At 30.7% G+C, this 12,117-nt stretch overlaps 1 protein-coding gene across 1 annotated transcript in view; it reads right to left on the bottom strand.

Annotated features, from left to right (window-relative positions):
• LOC145292889 (uncharacterized) overlaps positions 1 to 12,117 on the bottom strand; it is a 155,456-nt gene that overhangs the window by 141,701 nt on the left and 1,638 nt on the right. The gene's annotated exons all lie outside the window — the stretch shown is intronic.

The following is a 12,117-nucleotide window of genomic DNA, read 5'->3' as shown; positions in this document are numbered from 1 at the left end:
TATATATATATATATATATATATATATAAAGTCTATAGTCCAAATTTCAAGATGTTGTCCATCTTATTGTTTATTTCTTTTGGCATGTAAAACTGCTCAATTCTTGACAGCACCTGTTTCGCAGCGCGGATTGTTCATTTTCTTTTAAATTTATTACACCGTTACTTATCAGAAGAATAGAAACTCATCAATTTTAAAAGAAAATAAAGGAACATAGGCAGGATTACAAAATCCGAAAATCGGAAGAGAAGTTGCAATTGTGTTTTTCTTTTAATTACGCCATCTTTGAATTTTTAATAAAATTCAAAACTCTACTCACGTATAGATCAATGTTGAAGTAAATATTGAAAATCGATACATGAAACAATATATCGCCCTAGAATTAATATTTTGCTTAAAATAAATAATAAATAAAATAAAAAAAATAAAAAGCGAAAAATATGTGCATATGAATTTATTCCCTTTTTGGTTTTAAGATTAACTAATGATATATATATATATATATATATATATATATATATATATATATTTTGTGTACAGAAAGTTGTTAGTTGAGACAGGTCATTGGTACCGTCGGTTTCAAGCCCGATAATAAGGCCCGTTTAAGGTATCCTTATCAAGCTCTCTTCAGCCAATATTCGTCTATCTTATAACCGGAAGTGTGAAGTATATATACCGCGCGAATCCACGTTCAAATCTCGTTTTGTTTAATCCCCCCCCTTTTTTTTATCTATATATATATATATATATATATATATATATATATATATCGGGTAATGTAATACCTAATTTTCAACTTTGAATTATTTAAATTTAAGATCTAATTTCGAAAAAATGTTTTTTTTTATGAATCGATTTTAATTTGAACCCCATTTAATTTCAAAATCTCTTTCCTTATGTATAAAAACTTCAAAATCTGTATTGGTATCGGTTAAAAACTTAAAAATTCGTTTAATTATATCGAACATTTAAAAATTTCCAAAAATACGTTTAAAGTTTTAAAAATATATTTTTAATTATATCGAATCACGTTTAAAAATTTCGAAATACGTTTAAAAATTATTTTTAAAAAACCCAAATCTTTCAAGGTTTGGGGAAGTGAGTATTTATCTATCCTAAGTGATTTCCCTAGTTTATTAACATTATTATATTTTTCTATAGTTTTAAATTCGAAATAGATTATAAATTACATTTATAAAATATAATTTTTTTTTTTTTATATATATGACATTAATTAAAAATCTATAATATAATTGCGATTAAAATCCAAGTTTACCGACTAATTATTTATGTATTTACAATTTTTTTCCTTATATATATATATATAAACAACATCTAAGTGTTGTTCTTTTCATTGATCCAATTTATTAGGAGCCCCTTCCTTCTATGTATGCAACTTTTCAAAGCTTCACTCCTCACATTTAAACATTTTATTTTTGGGTCATGAATGGACCGGAGGATGTAGTATTTCTCTGCGTTACAGAGTGAGCATTGACTTAATTCCGGGACGTATGCTGGTCTATGCTCTATTTTTCTCCATTTTATGGAAAAGGGTGTATTTTTTTCTTTAAGCTCCCACACGCGGGTAGCTAATGCTGTATTCATCCTTGTTTTAGCTCTAAAGGAGCTCATATGTGCATAATATCTTTGTTTAAATTGGCCTTTTGTCATACCTATATATATTTCCGGTATATTTGTGGATTGTTCCGTTACTGTGGCCTCATAGACAAGGGATTCAGCTTTACAATTACCCTCTAATGGACAGCTATTTTCCTTTTAATTGAGCACTCTGCTGGAATTCTTTTTCCAAAAAAAACTAATCAATTATATATATATATATATATATACATATATATATATATATATATATATATATATATATAATACGTACATGTAAATATATATGTATTATGAATATGCTTTTACCAAATAATGAGCTACGTTTCATCGGAGAAATTGTGTATAACGCTGTTTTCTGTTTTACACTCTTGTGCTCGTACATAATTAAATGAAACTGTTACGGTTTGGGTTAATGGTTAGATTTTTTATAAAAAATACACATGCTGAGAGTTCACGGCCAAAATCGGTTAAATTCAATGGAAGTTGTAAATTCTTTTCTCTCTAATAAATTCTTCCTTCCACCGCCACCACTTAACACCGTTGCGGGATCGTTCACAAGGAACAGTTACGAAGGAACATCGGTTTGAGTTTTCTATACTTCGTAGTTGCTTAAAAAAACTGGAATTAACCGAATCGAAGGGTTACTTCGTAGTTGCTTAAAAAAAAACTGGAATTAACCGAATCGACGAGTTACTTATGCTATTTATTTATTTTTTTCTTTTCGCTGTGTCATTTTTGTTTGCGGTTTTCCGAACACGTTTTTCCATGATTTTTGCTTTTTGTTTTTCCGATTTATTTTTTAAAGAAGTTTTATGTTTGTTCGCTTTTTTCGTTTTGAATATATATGGAAACAATTTTGCCGACTTTTTTGAAGAAGTTTAACATCGTTTATTTTTTTTTCTATTATAACAGGGTTATTACTTCTCTTATTCTTCACTTTACCCCCCCCCCCTAACACACACACACACACACCTCCAAACAATCGGGAAACGCCGGGTACACCCACGAGTAATTGATAAAATTTACAGCAACCTTTTTTGTATTTATTTAATATTATATTTTATTTATTTAACATTATATTTTATTTATTTATTTAAAGAAAGGGAGGGAAAACGAAGGGAGCAACGAAGGGATAGACCATTTAAGAGTGGTCGGATATAATATTTTATATCTATCTGTATATATATATATATATATATATATATATAGAGAGAGAGAGAGAGAGAGAGACTCCTATAAATTCGTTTTTCTTTTATGTGTATTCATATTCATATTAAAAACCCTCATTTCTATTTCTTTAAAAAGAAAATACAATTTTCTTATATATGGGTCGTGGAATTGCATTCACTAGCAAAAGATCTAGCTAGTTTGCATATTCTTTTAAACATACATTTTAATTAATTCCCTATTATTTGCTTTGGTTTTCTAATGTGATAATAATCATCGTTAGTTAACTATTATGTTTAATTATATTCATACAGATATTCTACATGATTTATACTTGCATAATATTTGCGTAAAAAAGTTTACAGTCAGCACAAAATTGTTTCCACATATGTTTATGTATACGTATATATTTTTGTTTAACAAATCCATCTATCTATCTATACTCTTATAAATTCGTTTTTCTTTTGTGTGTATTGATATTTATATTAAAAACCCTCATTTCTATTTATTTAAAAAGAAAATACAATTTTCTCATATATGGGTTGTGGAATTGCATTAACTAGCAAAAGATCTAGCTAATTTGCATATTCTTTTAAATATTCATTTAAATTAATTCCCTATTAGTTTCCTCGGTTTTCTTATGGAGTGATCATCTTTAGTTAACTATTACGTGTAATTATATTCATGCAGATATTATACACGATTTATACTTGCATAATATTTGCGTAAAAAGTTTACAGTAAACACAAAATTGTTTCTATATATATTCATGTATACGTATATATTTTTGTTTAATCTATCTAGTTTTTTTTTACAGATTGTTAGAATTTAAATACGACAGAAAAAGTAAACTATTATAGAACTAGTAAATTATTATGACACAAGCAACATTCGACTGTTCGCTATTACTTCGCTATTTAATTACTATCTATTACTTGAAATCATTGAAACAAAATTGATCGATGCGAAACTGGAGAAACACCCATCTCTCCCTATTTCTCTTGCTATTTATCAATAAGACAAAATCAATCAATAAGAAGACAAAATTAATCGATAAGTAAAAGACAAAACTAATCTATAAGAAAAAAAATCTCTATCTCTATTCCTTTTTTCATTCGTTCTGTTTTAGTAAAATTATAATGGAATAGACGAGGGCCGTTCCAAAGGTAATGCCTCCTATTTTTAAATTCCGAGTAAATGGATCAGAATGGGATTGCAAACTGCATTGTTATGATGACTAAACTTATGCATTCATAACCTGGAAATTTTACATTTTTGTTGTAGATAATGACGATATTAGACTCCAATAAAAGTACCTCTGTCATGGACGTGCGTCAGAAGCATAGAAGCGTCATTGAATTCCCGACAAAATGCACGGAGCATGATAGTTACTATGTAGAAAAAATAAATTCTGGAGCATAAAGCTCACTTGTCTTAATGGTACCACACCCGTCTTCGTGGCTCTTCAACTTTTTCAGTTAAAAAATAATAGGCTTTACTTTTGGTCCGACCATCGTATAAGTATGTGTAATAATAATAATAATAATAATAATAATAATAATAATAATATAACAATGTGTATGCAATAATAATATAATATTATGTGGCTATATTAACGGTGAAATAAATTATTTCCTTTCTTTTTTTAATTATTATCAGATATTATTTAGATTAAGCATCTCAGTTTCTGGTCATTTTGTACAAGAGAATCGCCACTGGTAGAAAATCAATTTTGAAAAAATAATATAGCTTCGCTATTTATTAGCAGTGCGCGCACACGTGATTGCCTCACCTTAGTTAGTCCTAACGAAATATGCGTTCAATTGTTCTTAAGATGCACACGTGCAATCTGTGCGTTTCGAACGTCACGGAGAGAGGAAAATACAATTTCAAATTTAAACGTAGCGGACAGATGACAATTTTTTTTTCAAATCAAACATAACAGACAAATGAAAAGACTATTTCATATTTAAAAATGACGGAATAAAATGCTATTTTAAAACTTTCACAAAAAACACTCGACTAGCTACAACCACTATGTATGATTTCCCCCACACTGTATCTGTGCCTAAATCTAAACGCAGATTCCATGAACAAAGCTTCTTTCCAAGAACTTTCCGCGTTTGGAACACTGATCCGCTGAGCTGCTTCCCAGTTGAATACAACATGGTAATCGTCAAATCCAATGCAAACAAGTTCTTGTAAAGCCGTCCCCATAAATACTCAAATTCAATCTAATTTACACCACTATTTATTACAACACTACCATGTTAAATTCATTAACCCGTATCCTCGAGTGGCCTTCGAGCCTTGATAAGCGGTGACTCCCAAGTAAAAAAAAATATACACATGAAAATTTGTAATTGCTATTTCCAATTTAGAAGTAACAGACAAATGAAAATGCTATTTCAAATTTAACGCTGAGGCACAGGCGAATATGCTATTTGCGACTTAAGCATAACGGAGAGATAACAGGGCTTTTTTTTTCAAATATAAACATAGCGAGCAAATGAAATGTTATTTCAAATTAGAAGTAACGGACAGATAACATTTTTTTTTTCAAATATAAACAGAGCGAGCAAATTAAATATTATTTGAAAGTAGAAATAACGGACACATAAAAGTTGTATTTTTTTTTCAAATATAAACATGGCGAGCAAATGAAATATTATTTCAAATTAGAAGTAACGGATAGATAAAAAATTCTTTTTCAAATATAAACATAGCGAGCAAATGGAATATTATTTCAAATTAGAAGTAACGGACGGATAAAAGTTTTTTTTTAATATAAACATAGCGAGCAAATGAATATTATTTCAAATTAGAAGTAACGGACAGATAAAAGTTTTTTTGTGTTTTTTAAATATAAACATAGCGAGAAAATGAAATATTATTTCAAAGTAGAAATAACGGACGGATAAAAGTTTTTTTTTTTTCCAAATATGAACATAGCGAGCAAATAAGATATTTCAAATTGAAAGTAACGGAGAGATTAAAATGTTATTCCAAATTTAAGCGTGACGATTTTCTATTTCGAAAAGTAAATACCATAGACAAATGAAAGTGATTTTCAAATTTAAACCTGACGGATAGTTATAAATGCTTTTTCATATATAAGAGTGACAGACAGATGAAAATACTATTTCAAATGTAGCCATGAGACACAAGTAAAATATTATGTCAAGTGTAAGTGTGATTGATAGATAAAAGTTCTTTTTCAAATATAAAGTTGATGGACTGATGACAAATGCAGTTTCAAACTTAATCGTGCCAGATGAAAATTCGCGAAGTATAGACAAACATGGTAAAATAGTCCCAAAAATGGAGTGTTTTTATTAGCCCTAAAAGAGCCCCTGGGAACACACCCAAGAGTTATTGCGAAGTATAGACAAACAAAATTATATAGAAATCAGTTAGTTACAACTTTTCAGAAAGTTTTATAAAAATCCAAGGCATCAATTTTATTTAATAAGCACAAAAGTATCAATTTTAGCCATTTTAACCCAAAGGGGGGGGGTAACCGGAGTTTTCCTGGAAAATCCGTTCTATTACTTTTTTTTTTACTCATATCATGTTTAATGTTTGTGCAAAATTTCAAAAGATTCCAAGGCGTAGTTATTGAGAAAAGTGCGGACAGATGAACTGATTAACGGGAGAACGGGAAAGGTTGAATTTACAGGTCCCCCCCCCTTTTGTCGGGGGACTAAATATGCTTCGTTGGGAGGCAAGTAAATAGGATAAATAATGCATTCTTAAAACGTAGATCGATTCAGTGAGTGCGCGATTTCAAACTTGAGAATAACAAATCAGAAAGGTCGACCCAAGGGTCTAGTTTAGTGTGTGTGTGGGGCGGGAACATTTTTCTTTTTAATAAAACCTATTCTACGTAGTTAGTTTTTCGTATTTATTTTATGAAAAACACGTGAAATCCTTCTAGATTGAGACAATTATTTTATTTGAGATTTTTCTGTTTATTTGATAAACTTATGTAAATTATTTGCTCTTAAATATACCATTTTTGACATCATCACCTCTAAGCTTCAATATTCAGTAATGGTTGAAAGTGATTTCACTTTTTTAAGGAGTTTTTGGCGCGAAAAATATATTTACTTTTCATCAACAAATTAGGCCTCAAGATACTTTATTGGTTTGAACTGTACCTCCTTCTATACATGTATTCAGCAGCTAAACATTCAAAACTAAGATAACATATAATACACACACACACACACATACACACACAAACCCATATGTACATATAACAAATAAAGATGACGTAATAAAATAGAAAAATAGCAATCACATCTTCTCTCACAATTTTAGAGCTTCGTAACCATGCCCATATGCATTTATTTTCTTTTTAAAATTGATAAGTGCTTTTTCTTCTGATGAGTTAAGGGCAAAATAAATTCATTGTATGATATAATAATTAAATGGGGTATTTTGCGCTACGCAACAAGAATTGTGTTAAGAATTGTGCATATCAACATACTAAAAAGAATAAATTGTAAGATGAGCAACATATTGAGATTTGTAATATAGATTTTGTCATTTATTTGTATAGGCTATGTAATTACACCGAGCATTATAAAATAAATGATTAGTATGAATAAAAAGTGAAATATAATTGAAGAAACATATTCCATATATATATATATATATATATATATATATATATTCAGGCAGACATTGTTAAAAATAATAGAAAGCGTCTGTTTAGTGATCCTTTTTTATTTTTTCAATTTTTCGTAATATCTTTTTTGTATATACATCAGAAGTATGGATGTATGGTCCAAGCATTTTTCCTTCTCGAAATGTCCGCGGTTTTAACTTTTCGTGATATCGTATTTACATCACCAGGAAAGTGTGTTGGTCTCTGTAAAGAATAAGGAATTTATAACAGATCGACTTAAATAGTATTAAATGGAATGTGAGCGAGGGTCGTTGGACTGCTAACTCCGGTAGAGGGGTTGGTGTGTAAGGGGAAGTGAGGAGGGCATGCCGCTCTAGGATGAGTGGCAGGGACATGTGGGTGTGGGGTAGAAGAAGGAGTTATGTTAAGCATTTGAGTAAGTAGGTACTATTGTGAAATTGATTTAAAGTCGGTTTTTGCGCTTGATATAAATAGCCTGTTTGACTTTTTTTACGTTCGTTTCCTGATGTAATACTTTGGTGTTGTTGATTAAAATTTCTGTAAAATTTCTCTAAAAATTTTCTGTTGTTGACTAAAATTACTCTAAAATTTGAGTGATGTTTTTTTTATGTAAATGTTGGAAGATCGCACTAGATTCGACATTATCGCATGGGAGGCGGCATGATATGGCCAACGCAACTATTAGTTGCATTGTTGTTAAAGGAGTTACATTCTCCCAAGGGGCATTTAAACTGATAGATGACGTTGATCCGTTCTAGTGGTTTAAGTGGAGGGGAGTAATTATTTTTAATAACTAGGTTTTGAGTTTTTAATTTTTTTTATAGTAAATGATGAATCGAATGTTATTGTTGTCTACAGGGGAGATGTATCTACGGATGATGTTTTATCTTCCGGGTGCATTTGATTCCGATAGAAAGCGGTCAATTTTTTTAAACATTGACCCCTATTATGACCCCTTAACATTTATTCTTTTGGGCTCAAATCAAGTTATTAAGTTAGATACATGTCCAAGGAACCTATATCTAAAATTTCAAGTGTTTATACCGAAAATTGTCGGAGGAGTTTGGTAGAGCTTTCAAAGGTCAAATCGTTGAATTTTGATCCATTAACAGCCAAATTTCTGGCTGAAAACCGATCACAAAAATTTTCCCAAATCTCAGTACCCTGTATATCGAATTTCGAGTCTGTAGACTAAAAATTGACAGAGTTATTGCGTAGGGAAATGTACACACACAGACACACACACAGACACGTTCACTTTTATATATATACTAGCATGGGTGCCCAGCGTTGCCCGGGTATTTGGAGGTGTATGTTCAGCAAAAAAAAAAAAAAGCGGTCAATTTTTAACTTTGACCCCTATTATGACCCCTTAACATTTATTGTTTTGGCCTCAAATCAAGTTATTAAGTTGGATACATGTCCAAGGAACCTATATCTAAAATTTCAAGTGTGTAGATCCAAAATTGTCGGAGGAGTTTGGTAGAGTTCTCAAAGGTCACATCGTTGAACTTTGACCCCTTAATCGCCAACTTTCTGGCTCAAAACCGATCACATCGATTTTCCCAAATCTCAGTACCCTGTATATAAAATTTCAAGTCTGTAGACTAAAAATTGACAGAGTTATTGCGTAGGGAAATGTACACACACAGACACACACAGACAGACACTTTCATTTACATATATATATATATATATATATATATATATATATATATATATATATATATACCTACGTATCGAGAACTTTCGAAGTAAATACTTAAAGTTTACGTATAAATTTATACTTTCGTATATTAATTTTATGTGAGTAAATTAAGTAGTTATATATGTGTGTGTGTGTGTGATTTTTTATTTTTAAAAGTATTATCGACTACATATGTACATACATGTTTCAGCTGCGATTTCTTTTAAATGCATCGGAGCTAGCTGATGACGCTGGACTTCGAAACTGAAACATATACACACATATGTTTGTTTATACATAATGAAAATTAGGCATTACCACAACTTTACTTGTTATTAAAGAAAGAGGTTCATTGGATTAATATTGGTAACCATAGCAATCTAATTACACACACACACACACACACACACACACACACACACACACACACCGCAGATCATGATGAATAATTATGCCAGCCCCTTTAAGAACTCGGTTCTTAATTTTGAGCACTCTAAGTTGAAATTAAAGTCGGACACTTAAGCTCACATACGCAGATGTTATAATCAGAAGATCACTCTCGCCGTCTTGACATTTACGCTTTATATAATTTTTAATTTCAACTTTGTTTCTCGCGGTTAACGTCGACCGTGCGGTTTGTTCCTTGCTAATAGAGCCAGAGATGGCTTTGTGGCCGGGTTCAAATATCTTGACCGGTTGTAATCGTAACTCCCTGCACTGCTGATTCTCGAAAAGCAAAACACTAGTGTCTGTAGGTAACATATATATATATATATATATATATATATATATATATATATATATATATATATATATATGTATATATATACAGGGTGACCCAAAAAATGGGCCCCACTCTAATTAGGGTCCGTTTCTTAGTGTTTTGTCCGAATGAAATAAAACTTTGGCCATAACTAGCCTTTTTTCTCCGTTGACTGTAAAATGCTCAGAAAGACAATTGAATGTCCTCTGTTTTTTGTCACCTTGGATATATATATATATATATATATATATATATATATATATATATATATATATATATATATATATATATATATATATATATATTATATCGGTATTTCGATAATTACTGTGTGATGGATCTTCAGGGTCTACTTCTTTCCCCATACGACATCTATAGGAAGAACTCGTCATATTACAACCACTGTAAAGAACTTCCCTCTTTCTCTTCTCCGGGTACCTAAAATCAAACAGAACTTCCATGAGCAGAGTTTCTTTCCAAGAACTTTTCACTTGAGGGACACTTTACCTCGGGAATGTTTTCTTACAAACTAAAACATTGTCATTTTTAAGTCTAATGTCAACAAATATTTTTTGAAGTCGTCATGTGAATGAACTCTTTAACACAGGCTTAAAAAATTTTTTTTACAGAAGTCTTACATACCTGATCTAACCTACTTTTGAACAATGTGTCTTTAAAGTTGAGCCGACTTCCAAAAAGGCCCTTGACCATTAATTATGGAGACAAAACGTATTTCTCGATGTTTTCTGGCTCTCACAAAATATATAATTGTGCAGTTCAAAATTTTCTATTCGTTGTTGCGGAACAACTGGACATTTTTCATTTAAGCTACAACTTGGATGTCTTCAAGTCCAATGTTAACAAATTCCTAATGAACCGCCCCCTTAAGTAAACACTTCATCAAATCTCCACACTAACGTAATGTACTTGTAATAACCCTTATCGCTGAGTGGCTTCCGGGCCTTGATAAGTGGTGATCACTGTGTAACCCCCCCCCCAAAAAAAACCTACCAACAACAATAAGTAGGCAAAAGCAAGCATATAATAAATAAATGATACCAAATGCTAAGTAGTTTACTCTTCTACCTACCTGAAGATGTCGTTCATGTTTAACTTATTTAATTACTCGTTTATTTACTTTCAAACAAATGTAGGGTCGAGTCATAAGTTAAGCTAGAACCAGGAAAATATATAAATGGTACTATAATGAATTCGAGAGAGCAAGTTGATGCAGTGATTGCAGGTCATTTAATGACTTACTGACTAAATAGTTTTCTAACGAATGATAAAAAATTATTTTTTTTTGTATAGTTTGAACTGTTAAAAACTTCCAAGACTATATATATCTATAATATAAAGCTGAACGTCTGTGTGTCTGTCTGGTCACGAATAGGCTCCTATATGGTTGACTATTATAGAAAACTGATCACATATAATGATAGAAGATATATCGAGACACAGAAATGGGTATGTTTGATCTGGTATAATGATGATTCATTAAAATTGTGGGGTCTGTGTACGCGCCTCGTCCACAAAGTATGGAAATAAAAAATTTAAAAAATTAAAAAAAAACGTTTACAAGTGTTTTTGATATGGATGTACATAAGAATGCTTTGATAAGTATGTTTTAACTTAAATAGGGAGGGTATAATAAAGTTGTGGGATCTACGTTCGCGTCTGGCCTCCATGGAATGAAAATAGGGACAAACTTTAATAAAGACTTTTCATATCTATCTACGTAAGTATACTTTGATAATTATGTGTCAGTTTGAAGAAATATGGTATAATAAAATTATGGGGTGTTCGTTCGCGCCTGACCTCCATAGAATGGAAATATGTCACAAAGTTTAACAAAGTTTTTTAATATAGATCCACAGAGTACAGTGATAAGTGTTTCAGTGTGAACAGGTATGGTATAATAAATTATGGGGTTTATCTATTTTATTTTTACTTGCATCATATTTTGCTTTGGTTTTGATACCCCCAAATTCGAAGCTATCTCTTTACAACCCTTCCTTTTCATAACCTATCATACTTTTATAAATCAGAGTCCATTTTCTGTAGGCTTTTTTTTTAACCCAGTCAACGACGGGTACTTTTGCTAGTATATATATATATATATATATATATATATATATATATATATATATATATATATATATATATATATATATAGCAAAATAATGAATTAAATCACATATTAATCAATCTTGTAGTTCTCAGGCC

This window comes from Euprymna scolopes, chromosome 14 (assembly GCF_053919585.1).
Source record: "Euprymna scolopes isolate OS-2025 chromosome 14, ASM5391958v1, whole genome shotgun sequence".
NCBI classification, from domain to species: domain Eukaryota; kingdom Metazoa; phylum Mollusca; class Cephalopoda; order Sepiida; family Sepiolidae; genus Euprymna; species Euprymna scolopes.
This window is presented reverse-complemented; position numbering and strand designations above follow the sequence as displayed.